The sequence below is a fragment of the Dreissena polymorpha genome, chromosome 5 (assembly GCF_020536995.1).
Source record: "Dreissena polymorpha isolate Duluth1 chromosome 5, UMN_Dpol_1.0, whole genome shotgun sequence".
Taxonomy (NCBI): Eukaryota; Metazoa; Mollusca; class Bivalvia; order Myida; family Dreissenidae; genus Dreissena; species Dreissena polymorpha.
Window position 1 is genome coordinate 27,563,286 of NC_068359.1, and position 23,553 is coordinate 27,586,838.

The window sequence follows — 23,553 nt, forward strand, 5'->3', positions numbered from 1 at the left end:
GACTATGGCCACAGTAAATGACACTTAAAATGACACCATCGATTATAACTGGAAGTCGACTATGGCCACAGTATATGACTCTTAAAATAAGACCATCGTTCATTACTGCAAGTCGACTATGGCCACAGCAAATGACTCTTAAAACGACACCATCGTTCATTACTGCAAGTCGACTATGGCCACAGTAAATGACTCTTAAAATGACACCATCGTTCATTACTGCAAGTCGACTATGGCCACAGTAAATGGCTATTAAAATAACACCATCGTTTATTTCTAAAGGTTGACTATGGCCACAGTAAATGACTCTTAAAATGACACCATCGTTCATTACTAAAAGTCGACTATGGCCACGGTAAATGACTCTTATAATAACACCATCGTTCATAACTGAAAGTCGACTATGGTCACAGTAAATGACTCTTAAAAAATAAGACCATCGTTCATTACTGCAAGTCGACTATGGCCAAAGTAAATGACTCTTAAAATGACACCATCGTTCATTACTTCAATTCGACTATGGCCACAGTAAATGACTCTTAAAATGACACCACCGTTCATTACTGGCAGTCGACTATGGCCACAGTAAATGATTATTAATGTCACCACTGCTCATTACTGCAAGTCGACTATGGCCACAGTAAATGACTCTTAAAATGACACCATCGTTCATTACTGCAAGTCGACTATGGCCACAGTAAATGACTCTTAAAATGACACCATCGTTCATTACTTCAATTCGACTATGGCCACAGTAAATGACTCTTAAAATGACACCACCGTTCATTACTGGCAGTCGACTATGGCCACAGTAAATGACTCTTAAAATGTCACTACTGCTCATTACTGCAAGTCGACTATGGCCACAGTAAATGACTCTTAAAATGACACCATCGTTCATTACTGCAAGTCGACTATGGCCACAGTAAATGACTCTTAAAATGACACCATCGTTCATTACTGAAAGTTGACTATGGCCACAGTATATGACACTTAAAATGACACCATTGTTCATTACTGGAAGTCGACTATGGCCCAGTATATGACTCTTAAAATAAGACCATCGTTCATTACTGCAAGTCGACTTTGGCCCCAGTAAATGACTCTTAAAATGACACCATCGTCCATTACTGCAAGTCGACTATGGCCACAGTAAATGACTCTTAAAATAACACCATCGTTCATTACTGCAAGTCGACTATGGCCACAGTAAATGACTCTTAAAATGACACCATCGTTCAATACTAAAGGTCGACTATGGCCACAGTAAATGACTCTTAAAATGACACCATCGTTCAGTACTAAAAGTCGACTATGGCCACAGTAAATGACTCTTAAAATAACACCATCGTTCATTACTGAAAGTCGACTATGGCCACAGTAAATGACTCTTCAAATGACACCCATCGTTCATTACTTCAATTCGACTATGGTCACAGTAAATGAATCTTAAAATGACACCACCGTTCATATGTGGCAGTCGACTATGGCCACAGTAAATGACTCTTAAAATGTCACTACTGTTCATTACTGCAAGTCGACTATTGCCACAGTAAATGACTCTTAAAATGACACCATCGTTCATTACTGCAAGTCGACTATGGCCACAGTAAATGACTCTTAAAATGACACCATCGTTCATTACTGCAAATCGACTATTGCCACAGTAAATGACTCTTAAAATGGAACCATCGTTCATTACTGCAAGTCGACTATGGCAACAGTTAATGACTCTTAAAATGACACCATCGTTCATTTGTGGTGGTCAACTATGGCCACAGTAAATGACTCTTAAAATGACACCATCGTTCAATACTAAAAGTCGACTATGGCCACAGTAAATGACTCTTAAAATAAGACCATCGTTCATTACTGCAAGTCGACTATGGCCACAGTAAATAACTCTTAAAATGACACCATCGTTCATTACTGCAAGTCGACTATTGCCACAGTAAATGACTCTTAAAATGGAACCATCGTTCATTACTGCAAGTCGACTATGGCAACAGTTAATGACTCTTAAAATGACACCATCGTTCATTACTGGAGGTCAACTATGGCCACAGTAAATGACTCTTAAAATAACACCATCGTTCTTTACTCAAAGTCGACTATGGCCACAGTAAAGGACTATTAAAATGACACCATCGTTCATTACTAAAAGTCGACTATGGCCACAGTAAATGACTCTTAAAATAACACCATTCTTCATTACTAAATGTCGACTATGGCCACAGTAAATGACTCTTAAAATGACACCATCGTTCATTACTGAAAGTCGACTATAGCCACAGTAAACGACACTTAAAATGACACCATCGTTCATTACTGCAAGTCGACTATGGCCACAGTATATGACTCTTAAAATAAGACCATCGTTCATTACTGCAAGTCGACTATGGCCACAGTAAATAACTCTTAAAATGAAACCACCGTTCATTACTAAAGGTCGACTTTGGCCACAGTAAATGACTCTTAAAATGACACCATCGTTCAATACTAAAAGTCGACTATGGCCACAGTAAATGACTCTTAAAATAAGACCATCGTTCATTACTGCAAGTCGACTATGGCCACAGTAAATGACTCTTAAAATGACACCATCGTTCATTACTGCAAGTCGACTATTGCCACAGTAAATGACTCTTAAAATGGAACCATCGTTCATTACTGCAAGTCGACTATGGCTACAGTTAATGACTCTTAAAATGACACCATCGTTCATTACTGGAGGTCAACTATGGCCACAGTAAATGACTCTTAAAATAACACCATCGTTCTTTGCTCAAAGTCGACTATGGCCACAGTAAATGACTATTAAAATGACACCATCGTTCATTACTAAAAGTCGACTATGGCCACAGTAAATGACTCTTAAAATGACACCCATCGTTTATTATTACAAGTCGACTATGGCCACAGTAAATGCCTCCTAAAATGACGCCATCGTTCATTACTGAAAGTCGACAATGGCCACAGTAAAAGACTCTTAAAATAACACCATCGTTCATTACTAAAGGTCGACTATGGCCAGAGTAAATGACTCTAAAAATGACACCATCGTTCATTACTAAAATTCGACTATGGCCACAGTAAATGACTCTTAAAATGACACCCATCGTTCATTATTACAAGTCGACTATGGCCACAGTAAATGACTCTTAAAATGACGCCTTCGTTCATTACTGAAAGTCGACTATGGCCACAGTAAATGACTCTTAAAATGACACCATCCTTCATTACTAAATGTCGACTATGGCCACAGTAAATGACTCTTAAAATGACATCATCGTTCATTACTGAAAGTCGACTATGGCCACAGTAAATGACACTTAAAATGACACCATCGTTCATTACTGCAAGTCGATCATGGCCACAGTATATGACTCTTAAAATAAGACCATCGTTCATTACTGCAAGTCGACTATGGCCACAGTAAATGACTCTTAAAATGAAACCACCGTTCATTACTAAAGGTCGAATATGGCCACAGTAAATGACTCTTAAAATAACACCATCGTTCATTACTGAAAGTCGACTATGGCCACAGTAAATAACCCCAATTATCTATGTTTAAGCATTAATACGAAAATGTGAGTGAGATTTTGTATAAAGACAAAGGCGCTCTTATGCCATTATAAGCATTAATACAAAATTGTGAACGAGTTTTAGGCAAACCACATAGGCGCTCTTATCCGCCATATAGCCATTAATACGGAAATATGAACGAGATTTAGTCAATATACATAGGCGCTCTTTTCCCTTGATAAGCATTAATACGGAAATATGAACGACATTTTGTTAAAACAAATAGTCTCTTTTATCATCCATATAGGCAATAAATACGGAAATTAGAACGAGATTTAATGAAAAGACAAACGCGCTCTTATCCCATTATAAGCATTTATTCAAAAGACATAGTCGCTCTTATTCGCCATATAGCCATAAATACTGAAATATGAACGAGATTTAGTCAAAAGACATAGGCGCTCTTATCAACCATATAGCCATAAATATAATACAATGTAAGAGTACTATATTTTACACTTGTATGTATAATGAATATTCCTGATTCACGTATGAGTTTGAGCGCTCATTAACCTGTTTAACCTGCCCAGTAGTTAACATTGACCGTTCCAAAGCGGTGACACCGGCTTTATTGTACTCTTTTTGTATTTTGTTTCGTTTTGTGCCGTTCTGTTTTGGCAATTCATCACCTGCCATGAATAAAGGACCACGTACGTATGTATAATACAGGGTAAGATCTTGGATCCCAAAAGGTACATGCTGCTGCTAGAAAGAAGCACGGGGGCGATTCGGAACAGAAACTGACATATTCATATAATATCCAGGTATTTTATTAATCAAATATAAACATATTGTCATTAAGAAACAAATTACCTATGGAAAAACGTATGATTGCGTCACTATACACACGCACATACGTTTGCAAATGTTTTGCTAAGATTTGCAGTAGATTTACGCTTGTTGCAAGAAAGATATTTATTTTTGCATGCATTTATTATTGCATGTAGAATACGCATTTAATCCGAATGCACCAACTCTTGTAAGTAGACAAAATGACACCTCAATTATGATGGCTTTTTACCCCTCTAAGACAGTGAAGGAATATTATTTTGGCGATGTCCGGAGGTGTTTATCAATAATTATTTATTAAATTTCATTAAACTTAATATGAATGTGTTCAATCATACTGCGGTGCACGCGTTATTAATTTATTGCCCCTTAATAGATTGAAATTCAGGAAGGTTGTACGTCCGGAGCTATTTCACATTACCTATTTCACGAAACTTAAAACAAATAAACATCATCATTCGCCGATATTGTTTCTGTGTGGTTCTCCGTCCTTCCACTTTCAATGTCCGGAGCTGTGTGACATTAACTATTGCATGAAAGTCTATAAAACTTAAATGTCATCATACTGCAGTGGTGCACACTTAAGTTCTGTCCGGATCGATAACTCAACAGTTAACAGTAAACCTGTGTCTGTAATGCAACGATCCCACTTTTGTCCTTACACATCTTCCGACCGTACGGTGTTGTCAGCCATGTTGAACTTTTCTGCAGGATGTTAGCGTCTTTGTGTTCACCAGGCTTTACCTTTGAAATAGATTGCAACAAAATCCAATCTGGTACGACATATTGACTAGGATTCTCACACAGTTTTTGAGTACCATGAAAGTTGTGACATAAGCTACAAGAAAACTTGCTTTTTAACATGAATATACATCTACTATCCAGAAAAATTTCTTACATGAAATTTCATGAGCACCTACAATTTCATCTTTAAAATTTATGTTCCGTGTTTTACTTACGTCTATCCGCTAGGGCGCTTGACCAATATTCTTTTATGCTCGAGCCTGCATTAAAAAACCCAAAATATTTGTGAAAATGAACTAAAAACACATCAAGTTACATAACAAGTCAAACTTTTAAAGTGTCAAAGGCTACGAAGACACTTATAAGTAATTGTTTTATTTCGATGATACGATAAACTTTTACTAATCATAAATTGCCTGTGACTAGTAATTGTATTAATGGCTTGGTTATGCTAAAACACATTACAGATATCTCTTTAAACCATTTTGTAAAACGTAAATCCGAATGAAATTTCTATGACATTTATACGAAAAGAAAAACCTAATATGACTGCTATATTTTTTTTACAAAACTGATCATTGTAGTATTAATGATATGGACAATACATACGGTGAGTTGTTGCCAGGCTATATGCTGTGAAAATACTTTTTTCCACCGTTCGTTGCAGAGCCTCTGTGGCCTCTTTATAACTACATCCAGTCGCGTGCAGTTTTATGATTTGAAACAAACGATTATGAGAATATTTAACAAATTTTACATACATGTACTGTGAAATATTTTCTGTACGAATATGTAGTTTACTTTGACACCAAAGAAGAAAATAATTATTGTATGACATTCGAAACCGATATACTTTTTTCAATTAATTATATAACTTTAAATTTTTGCCTTTACTATTTATATTGTTCGGTCTCGCCTTCAAAAAAAACGCGTAAAAAATAAAACGGGATTCTATGTCTATTGACAGTCTAACAGGCATGTTATATGGAGATATTGTACATTTTAAGATTTTGTTCTTCCCATTAACATTTAAAATATTTACATTTGACGAATTAAATTTACACAAACACAGCGCAAGTTTATACTTTCGTGAATAAAATGTGGTTGTGCACAAAATGAACATAATGTTACGCACTCTTATAAATAAAATCATGTTTTGAAAACGTATATATTATTGTAAGATAATACTTGTTACAAAAAATAATCAAAGACCATACTCTATACCTCTTGCATGATCACTGAACACGCTTCCTTGACGAGGACGGATTCTGTATACGATGAAACTAGTCTGTAATTTAATATAGAAATGGTATTGGTTTTAATTTTTATAAATTTAAGTTTAGTTTTTAACAAATGTTGATGGCAGTCTCGATCGAGCACGACCTTAGATGTATATCTTTCCACATACTAATTTTTAACCTTTACAAAATCGGTCATATGCAATATTATGTTTATTTTTCACTTTCTAAATCCATTGTAAACGGCCCAATGATTGTTATGGCTGACTGGAAAAGTTCATGAAAAAAATCAATACTCAATAAAAAAAATATAATACGAAATACCTTTTGTTCTTCTTGTAAGCTGATTTCAGCTTTTCGTTAGCTACGAGCTTTACCAAAGGGTGGTTCCTGTAAATGTCGTCATTATTGACAGTTTAAGAAAGCAATCAATTTCCCATGTTTTGTGAAATTTGTATGAAATCAAAGAAAGGGAAAGTTTTACATTGTGTATGGTACCGTTTGTCAGGAGAAATTGTGAATAAGCGAATAACACATATTTTTTCTTTACAATCGAACCTCGACTTTTATCGTTGATTGATTCAAAATATTTCGGCTCTTATCCTAAATATAAAGTGGTTATATAAATAAGGGAACACAGATAGCTTTCAATGTAATTGGTATTTTGAATGCCAAGCGCTTATGCAATATACAGTTGCCATTGCTAGGCATTGTACTGTACTAAGTGCCTGTTCGTAATGCAACCGGATAATTGCGATACTTTGGTCTTTACGAATTTCTCATATAGAGTTTATCTATTTCGTTCGGAGCTCATAGAATTCGAAGTAGCTCTTGACTTTGGGCAAGTAACAGACGCATCAAGACCAATTCCGCAACACCGTCACACATAGGTTTCGGTGGCAAGACCGAGTTCGAATACTACGCCGTTTACAAAGCTTTTCTGCTGTTAAAGTCAGTTTTTGTAAGCATTAACGCACATTTTGAATAAGCTTAGTATATCAGTGCATTGAATTTAATTGCAGAAAAGCTACCTTATTTATGACAATTACAACTTACCCGTTTTCTGAAAAGGTATCTTGGATGTTTTCTCCACGACAGTCAGTGCCTGAATTACATGAGGAAAAAACTGATAAAAAAGAACCAAATGATTATAGCATGTACACTGTTTCAAGAGTATGACAATACGTTAATGAAATTGTGCATTAATATTTGAATATGATAATCAATAGGCATGCAACGGAGAGTAATGTATGAATTAATACCTCTAACGTAAAAACGCAAAATCCATATCCGATGGAACTTTTTGGTGCCGCGTCTACGTTTGTAATAAATTTGCAATGGTTAAGCAACCACAAAACGTCACTGAAATATATATAAAAAAAGATCGGAATGAAATGGCGATAGAACTTCGACCAAATTCCTATGAACTTATGTGATCCAATGAAGAGTAAAATATATATGACTTTCTTTTACATTATTGTAACCACTAGAACATGTAGAAATCCTATGAAACCATTGCTCACCTGTCTTCCACCGTCGATGTGACAATGGAAAATCACGTTTTGTATGCCACAGGGACCTAGATAGCATTTAATGTTGCCATAGTCGACTTGCAGTAATGAACAGTGGTGACATTTTAAGAGTCATTTACTGTGGCCATAGTCGACTTGCAGTAATGAACAGTGGTGACATTTCAAGAGTCATTTACTGTGGCCATAGTCGACTTCCAGTAATAAAAAATGGTGTCATTTTAAGAGTCATTTACTGTGGCCATAGTCGACTTGCAGTAATGAACGATGGTGTCATTTTAAGAGTCATTTACTGTGGCCATAGTCGACTTGCAGTAATGAACAGAGGTGACATTTTAAGAGTCATTTACTGTGGCCATAGTCGACTTGCAGTAATGTACGATGGTGTCATTTTAAGAATCATTTACTGTGGCCATAGTCGACTTGCAGTAATGAACAGTGGTGACATTTTAAAAGTCATTTACTGTGGACATAGTCGACTTTTAGAAATGAACAATGGTGTCTTTTTAAGAGTCATTTACTGTAGCCATAGTCGACTTTTAGTAATGACCGACGGTGTTATTTTAAGAGTCATTTACTGTGGCCATAGTCGACTTTCAGTAATGAACGATGGTGTTATTTTAAGAGTCATTTACTGTGGCCATAGTCGACTTTTATTAATGAACGATGGTGTTATTTTAAGAGTCATTTACTGTGGCCATAGTCGACTTTTAGTAATGAAAAATGGTGTCATTTTAAGAGTCATTTACTGTGGCCATTGTCGACTTGTAGTAATGAACGATGGTGTCATTTTAAGGGTCATTTACTGTCGCCATAGTCGACTTGTAGCAATGAACGATGGTGTCATTTTAAGAGTCATTTACTGTAGCCATAGTCGAATTGCAGAAATGAACGATGGTGTCATTTTAAGAGTCATTTACTGTGGCCATAGTCGACTTTTAGTAATGAACGATGGTGTCATTTTAAGAGTCTTTTACTGCGGCCATAGTTGACTAGCAGTAATGAACGATGGTGTCATTTTAAGAATCATTTACTGTGGCTATAGTCGACTTGCAGTAATAAACAGTGGTGACATTTTAAGAGTCATTTACTGTGGCCATAGTCGACTTGCAGTAATGTACAATGGTGTCATTTTAAGAGTCATTTACTGTGGCCATAGTCGACTTGCAGTAATGTACAATGGTGTCATTTTAAGAGTCATTTACTGTGGCCATAGTCGAATTGCAGTAATGAACGATGGTGTTATTTTATGAGTCATTTACTGTGGCCATAGTCGACTTTTAGTAATGAACGATGGTGTCATTTTAAGAGTCTTTTACTGTGGCCATAGTCGACTAGCAGTTATGAACGATGGTGTCATTTTAAGAATCATTTACTGTGGCCATAGTCGACTTGCAGTAATGAACAGTGGTGACATTTTAAGAGTCATTTACTGTGGCCATAGTCGACGTTTAGTAATGAACGATGGCGTTATTTTAAGAGTCATTTACGGTGGCCATAGTCGAATTGCAGTAATGAACAGTGGTGACATTTTAAGAGTCATTTACTGTGGCCATAGTCGACTTCCAGTAATGAACGGTGGTGTCATTTTAAGAGTCATTAACTGTGGCCATAGTCGAATTGCAGTAATGAACGATGGTGTAGTTTTAAGAGGAATTTACTGTGGCCATAGTCGACTTTAAGTAATGAACAGTGGTGACATTTAAAGAGTCATTTACTGTGGCAATTGTCGACTTGCAGTAATGAACGATGGTGTCATTTTACGAGTCATTTACTGTGGCCATAGTCGACTTGTAGTAATGAACGATGGTGTCATTTTAAGAGTCATTTACTGTGGCAATAGTCGACTTGCCGTTATGAACGATGGTCCCATTTTGAGAGTCATTTACTGTGGCCATAGTCGAATTTCAGTAATGAACGATGGTGTTATTTTAAGAGTCATTTACTGTGGCCATAGTCGATTAGCAGTAATGTACGATGGTGTCATTTTAAGAGGCATTTACTGTGGCCTTAGTCGACTAGCAGTAATGAACGATGGTGTCATTTTAAGAGTCATTTACTGTGGCCATAGTCGACTTTTAGTAATGAACGATGGTGTTATTTTAAGAGTCATTTACTGTGGCCATAATCGAATTGCAGTAATGAACGATGGTGTCATTTTAAGAGTCATTTACTGTGGCCATAGTCGACTTTAAGTAACGAACGATGGTGTCATTTTAAGAGTCTTTTACTTCGGCCATTGTTGACTAGCAGTAATGAACGATGGTGTCATTTTAAGAGACATTTACTGTGGCCATAGTCGACTTGCAGTAATGAACAGTGGTGACATTTTAAGAGTCATTTACTGTGGCCATATTCGACTTGCAGTAATGTACGATGGTGTCATTTTAAAGAGTCATTTACTGTGGCCATATTCGACATGCAGTAATGAACAGTGCTGACATTTTAAGAGTAATTTACTGTGGCCATAGTCGACTTTCAGTGATGAACGATGGTTTCGTTTTAAGAGTCATTTACTGTGGCCATAGTCGACTTTTAGAAATGAACGATGGTGTTATTTTAAGAGTCATTTACTGTGGCCATAGTCGACTTGCAGTAATGAACAATGGTGTCATTTTAAGAGTCATTTACTGTGGCCATAGTCAACTTACGGAAATGAACAATGGTGTAATTTTAAGATTCATTTACTGTGGCCATAGTCGACTTGTAGTATTAGACGTAGGTGTCATTTAAAGAGTCATTTACTGTGGCCATAGTCGACTTGCAGCAATGAAAAATGGTGTCTTTTTAAGAGTCATTTACCGTGGCCTTAGTCGACTTGCAGAAATGAACGATGGGGACATTTTAAGAGCCATTTGCTGTGGCCATAGTCGACTTTCAGTAATGAACGATGGTGTCATTTTAAGAGTGATTTACTGTGGCCATAGTCTACTTGCAGTAATGAACAATTGTGTCATTTTAAGAGTCATTTGCTGTGGTCATAGTCGACTTTCATTAATGAACAGTGGTGACATTTTTAGAGTCATTTACTGTAGCTATATTTGACTTGCAGTAACGAAAAATTGTTTCATTTTCAGAGTCATTCACTGTGGCCATAGTCGACTTGAAGAAATGAGCAATGTTGTCATTTTAATAGTTATTTACTGTGGCCTTAGTCAACTTGCAGTAGCGCTCATCACATGCACGCGCACTATCAAGTTGCCTGATTATATATTTATTATCGATGTACATTAAACTTATAAACCATACGTGTAGTTTATTTATTTATTAAGTACACCATACACATCCATATTTGACCATTGCAGATAGAAGACTAGTACCAGTACATATAATTTCATTCGTATTTAAGAATGAAATTTATGTTATTACTATTTACTTTTTATCTTTTAGTCCTCCGACGTCTTTCTAAAACTAAATGTTTTATAATCGGTCTTTCTCTTCCATAACCGGTCTTTCTCGTGTATGGCCACACAACTAATTTCCATAGCCGAAACAGCCAATCGAAACAGGGGACGAAACAGCCAATGGAATCAGGAAAATGGAAAAGAGTGTTTCCCGTTTTTTTTAGCGACGTATATTAAAAACACATGAATAATCTTTATCAATCAACAAGTGTAAAATATGAAACGACAAAATCATTGGAAAAGTAAACACAATTCACTCTACATTTTGCCTAAATGATTGATTATACAATATGCTCATGAGGTAAAAATGTATTTGTGAGTTGTTACTATCAACAAAACAATGGAGCTGTGGACACTCAGATAAATTGGATAATGTGTAGCTCAGGAAATAAAGTAAACAGGTAAGTACATTAAACAAATTATGAATGTTACATGTAAATGATATACATATGGTAAACTATTGAACAACAACAATGTGCGGGGCACATCACTATTAAGTGTATTATGACCTGGTCACTGCATTAGAGGCGCTTGATTCACGCCAATTAAGCGCCTGTTTGAAAACACACAAACCACGCGTCCCTCTTGATGTTTAGGTTACGCATGCGCAATTAATTTCCTTCTATATTTCATATAAAATAGTTGAAGTTCGATATCAATTTTTACCATGACCAAGTGTTTCAGTACTATATCATCATACATCATTGGAAAGATAAATGCATAATCTTTTTAAAAAATGCATGTCATCAAATTCTATGTGTTGTAACTCAAAATATTTACCTTAGAATAAGCACACCAGTTTTGACAGATGTGGATGCGACCATTTTGGGCTCAAATAGTATGACCTACTTTCAAAGCCGGGAACCATCAACAGAAAAAGTAGAGCACAAATATGGCTTTTTTTCTTATTGCTTACAAATATACCTTCAAATTAATACCAAAAACAACCATTTGCAATGTATTTTACAAATCCTATGCAGCATGCACTGAACAATGTGTGCTAAGTATCAAACTGACTGCATGTAACCCTGCAAACAGGAGTTCCGGTTTGGGGTTATGTGACCTTTAACGCGGACCGGAATAATGTGAAGTTAAAAAAGTGAGTGAGACTAATTGTCGTTCATTTTCTGCACGTGCGCACCGGAGAGAATGTTAGCAGCCAACAGTTCGGGATCAAATGCGCATTGTGTTTTGATTTATCAGTCTTCACGCTAAATATTTTAGCAAAATAGCCCTTCGGGCTAATCAGATGGAATTTTAAATAGCCCGAACACATGTTCAATAGCCCGAAGAGGTCAATATAAATGTTATGACTGTTTTGGCCAAGAACACCAAAATAGTTATTAACAATCAGAAAATCTACTTTCATTAGTAAAAACAGATGCATGTGATTACAGTAATAAGTAATACAGTAAGGGTATTCTGTTTCCTTTTGAAATGCATTGTATGCACAATGCACCAGATAATTATGCTGTTTATTGTAACTTTATTATTACACATGTTCTCATTCAATGATTCAATTAATCAGTTTGACCGGTGTTTGGTTTTATTTTAAAGCAAATTGATTATTATCGTATTATTACTAGGACAATCTCCGATGAATTTCTGAATTGTCGGCATGTGGCTTCAGAACAAAAGGCCACTGGGTGTGTTAATTGCCCAAGTGACAATGTCTGCTTCTTTAATTTACTCCCGATGTTTCGATAAGCATGTGTCAACCGTGAAAAGTATTTTATATTCGTAAACGGATTATAAGTAGCAAAGTAGGCCACGTAGCAGAACGATATAACAGAACAAACGAAAGTACTACAATTAATAATAAGTTTAAAAAAACGTCTTCTTATACGCAAGAATAATTGATTCAAACACATGGAAATCTAACTGTAATAAGGATCAACTTGTTTTTAACCCAATTCGTAAAATATCCCTTACAGACTCTTTTATTTTTATTGAAAAATTACTTCGTCCATTTTTCATGAATTATAAATACATTTCCGGAAAACGCTTCTAAAATTAAATACGCTTCTAGATTGGTCATTATTTAAAAAAAATTACGAAGTGCCCGATGCGCGAACATCCCGGAACGTGATCTACGCATGTTCAGTTTAAATAACCTCATCTCGATTGGGCGTCAATTGAATCATTACTTTAAATAGCAACATACCCGGATGTTTACACGACAGTTTAGAAAAATGGCGGCCACATGTGTTCATGCAATTCTATAACGTCATTTTAGGCATTTAAATATCGAATTAAATCGTGCCTCTTAAAAACGCGTATAAATCAGGTTATTGATATGATGATCAAATATTTAATCGACCGGTCGGGCTATTTTATAAGCATTTAGGATCGACCGACCGGCCCAAGAATCGACTCGGGCTTCGGGCTTAAAGGCTAATTCGAAGACTGATTTATTATTGAGCAGAACAATCGCGTACTTTGTAAAGTTTATACAATAAGAAGACAATGGTATGACATAAAAAAATATCTCTTTAATCAATGAACAACATAACGTCAACGGTGTTCGTTTTCCTGTTACAGTCGAAGAAGTACTTGTTTGTTTGTTACCCATATCATAAATATATATGGGCCTTGCTCTATGAAAACGGGTTTAATGCATGTCAATAAAATGTCGTTCCAGATAGCCTGTGTAGTCCACACAGGCTAATCATGGATGACACTTTCCGCTTTTATATTTTCGTTAAAATAAACTATCTTCTTAGCAAAAATCCTGTTTAGGCGGAAAGTGTCATCCATGATAAGCCTATGTGGACTGCACTGGCCTATCTTGGACGACGCTTTACGCACGTGCATTAACCACTTTTCCCCAGAGCGCGGCTTTATATATATATATATATATATATATAAACCTACTCAAATACAAAAGCAAAACGCCAAACACTCGTATACCGTTTGAGGTCACTTACCATCCAGGTCTGTCTAAAATAAAAGACATCATTGACCGCCACTGGACCACAATCGAAAAATCAAGCAAGCTTAAATGTATATTTCCTGAAAAGCCCATTTTGGCATATAGAAGATCCATTCTGGTACATGCCAAAAGTACACCAACTTCCGAAGAAGCTGTTCTAGGAGAATCAAAACCATGCGTTGCCAAATATGCAATATGATGCGCCCATCAAATACATTAAAAGCCACATCTGGTGCCATTTCGTCCGATAAAGGTTACCACAACTGTAAAATTGCAAATGTCCTATATTTGATGACGTGCAGTATTTGTAAGAAACAATATGTTGGCGAAACAAAACTGGCATTGACCAAGCGCATTAATCTACATAGGTCCGACTGGAAAACTCGCCAATTCAATAGGTCTCCCGTTGCCGCCAACTTCAGCGAATCTGGCCACTCGTTTGACAATATCATTTTGTTTTGTATAGAAGCAAAAACACAATGGTCCGACGACCATTATATTATACAGTAGACTCTCTGTAAACCGGACGGTCTCGGGATCGGCCTGATTGTCCGGTTTTCAGAGAGTTCCGGTTTACCAAGAGTTTTCTTATTGCCGAAATATACATGGTATACATTGTGTACAGAATCACATAAAAATAAAACAAACCATATACATTAACATGTACCATGTGATAACTGCACGCAGGTACTGATGATGTTAATTGCATTCTTAAAAATGTGTTTTTAATCGATTAAAGCAAAAAATAATCCATACCGACTTGTTTTGATTAATCCCAAAGTGAGCGTGGTGCTTTATACATGTACGTACGTGGCATTTGTCAGATAGGCGAGTGACGACACAAATAAGATTGTTGTAGATACACGATTTATTATTCAATAAATACATGTACCACATTTCATAAAACATACACACAAGCAAAAAAACAGCGTCATAATTATTTTTTAAGATATTCATAATCTCAAAACTTACTAATTCTTGAAGTTTACGATTTCACGAAAAAGTCTCTGCTTGAAAGCACATTTCTCCTTTACGATCTTATTTTCTGCAATGTTTAGAAGGCTATAAGATCTTTTAAAATACCCGAGATCACAAGAAAGTGATCGTCGCAACGGCATGCATTATTTTTTTTTATTAAATTGTTTATCATTGGCGATAATAAATAATTAATTAAACGATCGAGTCAATCACTTTACTGTTTGGTGTTACCGCACGTCTATTATAGACATTCACAGTTTGTTTTACATTACTTAATCAGACTCCCATAGCGCGGTAACGACTTGACACCTTTATGGTATGTTTAATCCGATTATCGATAATTGAGCGAGCAAAACATGTGACACCGCACTCGCTGTGCTGACTAGGTATTGTTATTTTCACGCCTCGGGCATCTTGAGAATTTAGACCGTCCGGTATACTCAATATATTTTACGTTGAAAATGACCAAATTTACGGAGATACCCGTCCGGTTTCCGGTTTTCAGAGAGTTCGGTATATTCAACATTTATTAACAAAGAAATAGAAGAAGAAAATACGGGACTGGCCCGACCGTCAAGAATCGGGAGAGTTCCAGTATTCCGAGAGTCCGGTATTGGCAGAGTCTACTGTAGTATATATTTATATACATGTTTGTGTATGTGCATATATGTATGTATGTATATATATGTGTATATATATATATATATATATATATATAAGGCGACTCAATACTCTTCAGTGCCATGGAATAAATAAAAACAACATATTAAAAATAAAACAACTTCACGCTAAATTCTAACTTCCATTTTAATCATTTAAACGTTATATCAATATAATAAACATTTTAAGCGCCATTTTATAACACACAATTATAATAAGTGTATGTACATAATCATAAAACGAAAAATAACAAGGTCTGTTTGTAAAACATGCATGACCCCCATATGGGATCTCTGTTGTAGTGACAGCCATCGTGTGAATATGTTTTATGTCACTGTGACCTTGACCTTTGACCTAGCGACCTGAAAATCAATAGGGCTCATCTGCCAGTCATGATCAATGTACCTATCAAGTTTCATGATCCTAGCCATAAGCGTTCTTGAGTTATCATCCGGAAACCATTTTACTATTTCGGGTCAACGTGACCTTGACCTTTAACCTAGTGACCTGAAAATCAAAAAGGGTCATCTGCGAGTCAAGGTCAATCTACCTATCAAGTTTCATGATCCTAGGAATAAGCGTTCTTCAGTTATCATCTGAAAACCATTTTACTATTTCGGGTCACCGTGAACTTGACCTTTGACCTAGTAACCTCAATATCGATAGGGGTCATCTGCGAGTCATAATCAATGTACCTATGAAGTTTTATGATCGTAGCAATTAGCATTCTTGAGAAATCATCCGGAAACTATTTTACTATTTCTGGTCACTGTGACCTTGACCTTTGATATAGTGACCTGAAAATCAATAGGGGTCAACTGCGAGTCCTGATCAATCTACCTATCAAGTTCAATGATCCTAGGCATAAGCGTTCTTGAGTTATCATCCGGAAACCATTTTACTATTTCGGGTCACCATTACCTTGACCTTTGACCTTGTGACTTAAAATCAATAGGGGTCATCTGCGAGTCATGATCAATGTACCTATGAAGTTTCATGATCCTAGGCATAAGCGTTCTTGAGTAATCATCCGGAAACCATTTTACTATTTCGGGTCACCGTGACGTTGACCTTTGACCTTGTGACCTTAAAATCAAAAGGGGTCATCTGCGAGTCATGATCAATGTACTATGAAGTTTCATGATCCTAGGCATAAGCGTTCTTGAGTTTTCATCCGGAAACCATTTTACTATTTCGGGTCACTGTGACCTTGACCTTTGTGCTAGTGACCTGAAAATCAATAGGGGTCATCTGCGAGTCATGATGAATCTACCTATCAAGTTGCATGATCCTAGGCCTAAGCGTTCTTGAGTTAGCATCCGGAAACCATTTTACTATTTCGGGTCACTGTGACCTTGCCCTTTGACCTAAAGACCTGAAAATCAATAGGGGTCATCTGCAAGTCATGATCAATCTACCTATCAAGTTTCATGATCCTAGACCATAGCGTTCTTGAGTTATCATCCGGAAACCATTTTACTATTTCGGGTCACCGTAACCTTGACATTTGACCTTGTGACATCAAAATCAATAGGGGTCATCTGCGAGTCATGATCAATGAACCTATAAAGTTTCATGATCCTAGGCACAAGCGTTCTTGAGTTATCATCCCGAAACCACCTGGTGGATGGACCCACAGACCGACATGTGCAAAGCAATATACCCCCTCTTCTTCGAAGGGGGGCATAAATATGACACAATACTGAATGCAAAACGTTCACTGCAAATTATAATATTTTTTATTATAACATCGATATAAATTATATTACGGGCGTCAGTCTATAACACAATTTTAATATGCATAAATAAAAAATAAAAAATAAAAAAACGACATATAACTTCAAAAAACAAAGACTGAAAGCCAATAAGTTAACCTCTATTGTGCATGCGCACTGGGGACTCATATCTGTATACACCCCTGAAGAAGACGTGTAGTCGAAAGCGCTAGGGTATAAGATACACCTTTTGAACAATTTCTTTCTATATATATATATATATATAATTATATTGGCAGTCAACATAAAACAAAATGAGCTCACGGTCACGTTTTTACCCAGGTTCAATAGGGGAAAGCTATATATAATTGAAACGACAATCCTTGCGGATTTTATTTGTAAAGACAACAAATTGTCACTTAGCAATACTATTCCACGTGTATGGCTATGTACTTTATTGAGAATGCAACAACACACTTAGATTTGGAAATACATATCACCAAAATAAACATGTTTAATTATTTACATATAACATAAAACAAAAACAACAGCATTAGTGATATGCATTTTGTCTTACCAAATCAATCACAATAAAAGTACGCACAAATATAGACAATATTAAACTCTGTAAGCCAAACAATATAAGCACGTTAAAATAAATGCAAAAGATGCACGGTTAAAGTTTAGATACTAGTTTATCTTTTAATATTAAAATCCTCTTAACAAATATATTTGAAGATATTTACACAATCAGACATAGGCATTAACACTCATGCAATAATTTAGAAAGACCCTGATCCATATGAGGTACACAAGCAATTGAAACGTGCCTACGGATACTTTCCATAGACATTTTTACCCTATATTTACTTATATACAATAATTATTTGGAGTAGACAAACATATTAACACATTATAATTAAAATTGCATTTCATACGATATTACGAATATAGCAAATCATTATATATTTATACCAAATACTTAAATTTGTATTTGGTAACATGTGTTGCTTAGCTACAAATACAAATAAATGCAAAATGTGTTTTTTTCTATGTATCAATTTGAACAACATGTCACACAATTTACAAACATCAAGCTATTTTCAGCTATTCAAAAACAGAACAAACGTGTTTTATGCATTCAATAAAAGTTAAATATAAACACTCCCAAATATGAGGAAATCTGGTCATAAAACATTTGCTGAACTTGTTGTGGAAGATTTACAGAAACTGGCCCCACTGAAAGCAAATGTGGGATTGTGGGATGGTCAATGCGAAAGGTCAAACACGCTATTACAAAACTAATAAAATGTCAAACGTTATCGTAAGCAATATGTCAAAACTGTTCACGTTTAATATAAGCACATTCATAAGTGTCTATTTTTTGAAGAAATTGCAAAGCAGACATCTTAGTTTTTATTTTTAGCTCGGTATAAACGGAGAAAACCCGAGGTATTGTCGTAGCCAGTTCGTCGTGTCGTCCGCCGTCTGCGTCGTGCTAAAACCTTAACATTGGCTCTAAAATCAAAGTGCTTCCAACTACAACTTTCAAACTTCATATGTAGATGCACATTGATGAGTTCTACACACCACACCCATTTTGGGGTCACTAGGTCAATGGTCAAGTCACTGTGACTTCTCAAATAAATTCTGATAAGCTTTAATTTTTTTTTTTTTTTTATACCACATTTATATAGCGCCCTTTTCATACTCGAGATGTGCGTTCAAAGGGGCTTTACAGTTTTTCCCTGATCACTGGGTCATAAGTCGTCCGTTAACATCTTGGCGCAGTATGCAGTCACGGCACATTGGCTTATTTCCCTCACAGGTACCCATTTATACACCTAGGTGGAGAGGAGCAGTTGTGGGATAAATTTCTTGCTCAAGGAAATTCCAGCGGTCAGGGCGGGATTCGAACCCGGGACCTCTCGATCCCTAAGCCAGCATCTTACCATTAGACCACTGCTTGGTTGGTATTCAAAACTGCACCCGTAGCCAAGAATGGCACCCTTTATGCTGTAATCTTGTTTAAGCAAATTGTATTGCTCTGTTGTATTACCAATAGAGACAATTGCACTTCTTGACTATTGTTAGCATATGGCAACACTCCCTTAATTTTTCATTGACTGATTTCAAATTACAAGGTTCTATTTTTTCTTCAGATAATGTAAAACAAAATTAAACAAATTTTAAGTAGGTGTTCTTAATAAAAAGCATTTCATATAACAATGTGTTTCTATTGCCTTAAGTATATTTTTCTCTTCAGAAGTTGTTACTGTGCATTATTTTAACAATTTAATACATATTTAAGCATTGACACAAGAAATGTTTTTTATAACAATGGCTTGTACAAAGTAATGTTAACAGTGAGTTTATCTTATAACAAGATTTGTTTGTGAAGCACTATGTCCTCCCATATATTTGACCTTTGACCTTGAAATATGACCTTAAAAATGAGCGATTTTGGCCATATATATTAGACCTCTGACCTTGAAGGATGACCTTGACCTTGACCTTACACCACTCAAAATGTGCAGCTCCATGAGATACACGTGCATGCCAAATATCAAGTTGCTATCGTGAATATTGAAATATTACAAAAGTGTACATTAAATGAGCGATTTTGACCCATATATTTGACCTTTGACCCTGAAGGATGACCTTGACCTTTCACCACTCAAAATGTGCAGCTCCATGAGATACATATGCATGCCAAATATCAAGTTGCTATCTTCAATTTTGCAAAAGTTATTGCAAAGGTTAAAATTGGCGCAAACCAACAGACCATTGTGAAACATCATGTCCCCGTATATGACGTTTGACCTTGAAGGATGACCTTGACCTTTCACCACTCAAAATGTGCAGCTCCATGAGATACACATGCATGTCAAATATAAAATTGCTAGCTTTAATATTGAAGAAGTGACATTACATGAGCAATTTTGACCCATATATTTGACCTTGAAGGATGACCTTGACCTTTCACCACTCAAAATGTGCAGCTCCATGAGATACACATGCATGCCAAATATCAAGTTGCTATCTTCAATATTGCAAAAGTACTCAGAAATTTGCGATTTTGGCCACATATATTTGACCTCTGACCTTGAAGGATGACCTTGACCTTTCACCACTCAAAATGTGCAGCTCCATGAGATACACATGCATGCCAAACATCAAGTTGCTATTTTGAATATTGAAATATTGCAAAAGTGTACATTAAATGAGCGATTTTGACCCATATATTTGACCTTTGACCTTGAAGGATGAGGACCTTGAAGGATGACCTTGACCTTTCACCACTCAAAATGTGCAGCTACATGAGATACACCTGCATGCCAAATATCAAGGTGCTATCTTCAATATTGCAAAAGTATTCATAAAATAAGCGATTTGGGCCACATATATTTGACCTCTGACCTTAAAGGATGACCTTGACCTTTTACCACTCAAAATGTGCAGCTCCATGAGATACACATGCATGCCGTATATCAAGTTGCTATCTTCAATATGGCACAAGTATTCATAAAATGAGCGATTTTGGCCACATATATTTGACCTCTGACCTTGAAGGATGACCTTGACCTTTCACCACTCAAAATGTGCAACTCTATGAGATACACGTGCATGCCAAATATCAAGTTGCTATCTTCAATATAGCAAAAGTTATTGCAAAATGTTAAAGTTGGCGCAAACAGACCAACCAACAGACAGGGCAAAAACAATATGTTCCCCACCACTATAGTGGGGGACATAAAAATTCTTTTTCAGGGGGAATTCTTTCCCCCAAAAGGGGAAAAAAGTATACTTTTCAGGTGGGGGACTGCGGCCGAAATTGGCTGATAGATTAAGGGCCATGCTATTACACACACAATTTTTTAGCAGAGATACCACAATAATACAGATGCCAACTAATAATGTAACTGATTAACTGAAAAAACATCAGGATCATTTTGTAGCCAAACATTGACTGTTCCTATTACTTGGTTGGCAAATTCTAACTTACAGTCATAGACTTTGTATGTACTTTGCTGGGCATCATATACCGGTAGAAAAAAAGATGTGTTTGTGAAACACAATGTCCCCCTATATGACGTTTGACCTTGAAGGATGACCTTGACCTTGATCCTTCACCACTCAAAATGTGCAGCTACATGAGATACACATGCATTTCAAATATAAAATTGCTAGCTTCAATATTGCAGAAGTGACATTACATAAGCAATTTTGACCCATATATTTGACCTTGAAGGATGACCTTGACCTTGACCACTCAAAATGTGCAGCTCCAAGAGATACACATGCATGCCAAATATCAAGTTGCTATCTTCAATATTGCAAAAGTAATCATGAAATGAGCGATTTTGGCTACGTATATTTGACCTCTGACCTTGAAGGATGACCTTGACCTTTCACCACTCAAAATGTGCAGCTCCATGAGATACACATGCATGCCAAATATCAAGTTGCTATCTTGAATATTGAAATATTGCAAAAGTGTACATTAAATTAGCGATTTTGACCCATATATTTGACCTTTGACCTTGAAGGATGACCTTGACCTTTCACCACTCAAAATGTGCAGCTTCATGAGATACATATGCATGCCAAATATCAAGGTGCTATCTTCAATATTGCAAAAGTTATTGCAAATGTTAAAGTTGGTACAAACCAACAGACCAACCAACAGGCCAACCAACCAACAGACAGGGCAAAAACAATATGTCCCCCCAATAATATAGTGGGGGACATAAAAATGGCAACAATAAATGAATACATTACATTTAAAATACAATTGTTTTACAGTTGATCTACTTATAAATGGCAAAATATACACTTGAAACAGTGATCAAGAAATCGTGATTAAGTTACTCACTGATTAAAGAGGATACAATCTGGTCGTCTTTATGTACATATACAAATATAAAGCATAATAAACTTTTACGTCTGAAAACAAATTTTAACACTTATGACCATGTTAGTATATGATATAACAACACAACTTATCAATCTTTTGCCATTTTTCATTAAACTCTAAAACAAATTAAATATTTATTTTTTAATTCACAGTTTCATTTAAAGCTTTTCAACAAGAGTCATACTATAATCATTTAACAAACAATATCCACTGAAATCAACAAAGTACCAGTAGTAAATACAGAATCGATTATTTAAGGTAGATAATTTTGCCCAGAATTTATTTATTTTCCCATGAAATACATAGTATGCTACTAAAAAAGATTCATGATGGAATACCGACCCAAATGAGCCAATTGACTAGTATTGTTTTCAGAAGGTTGATAGACAAAAATCTGAAGCGTAAACATTTTACATCTTTTTGAACAAATATTTTTCATTAGCTTATCTGTATTAACGGGTTAAAAACAGTCAATTGAAACATGTCTTATAACATGAAAACACTCCAATGTTTTTTTCAATTTTGTTCAAATTACCAACATCATTTAAACAGCTTTGGCAATCTTAACAAATCTTTGATAACATTGTATTTTCCATTTATTTATCATCATCAGGATCAACATCTGTAGTGAAAGTTTCATAATACAGGCAAAGACATTGAACAGACATGCAATATGTGTGCTTTTAAAAATATTTTAAATGCTTTGCTAAACCAGGGACCTATACAAACAACTTGGTTGGTCACATAAAAAATAAAACGTAAACTATTGTTTTTGACTTTTTCTTTGAATACAACTTGGCTGGTCACATACACAATAGAGCATAAAGTATTGTTTGTCTTTGAATACAACTTGGCTGGCAACATACAACATGTAGTTGTTGACATGTGGCTTTCCACTTGAATTGTTGTGATCAATCAGTTTTTATCACTGAGCTTCTTAGGTTTGACTGGGGTCAATATAGTAACAACTGCTGCAACAGTCTGTGTTTCTGATTGGATGGTTTGATTTCGTCAAAAGGCATCTGAAAAAAAGACTTGTTACTGTAAATGTCAGTTTT

General features: G+C 35.9%; 1 protein-coding gene across 3 annotated transcripts in view; it reads right to left on the minus strand.

Annotated features, from left to right (window-relative positions):
* LOC127880592 (uncharacterized) overlaps positions 1 to 23,553 on the minus strand; it is a 232,727-nt gene that overhangs the window by 135,701 nt on the left and 73,473 nt on the right. Inside the window, exon 9 of one of the 3 annotated variants that reach the window (XM_052427909.1) lies at positions 16,639 to 17,237. The gene's annotated coding sequence lies outside the window, so the exon portion shown is untranslated. Of the gene's footprint in view, positions 1 to 15,991; positions 23,518 to 23,553 lie in introns of those variants that run through there. The other 2 variants (XM_052427911.1, XM_052427910.1) reach the window with 2 other exon arrangements.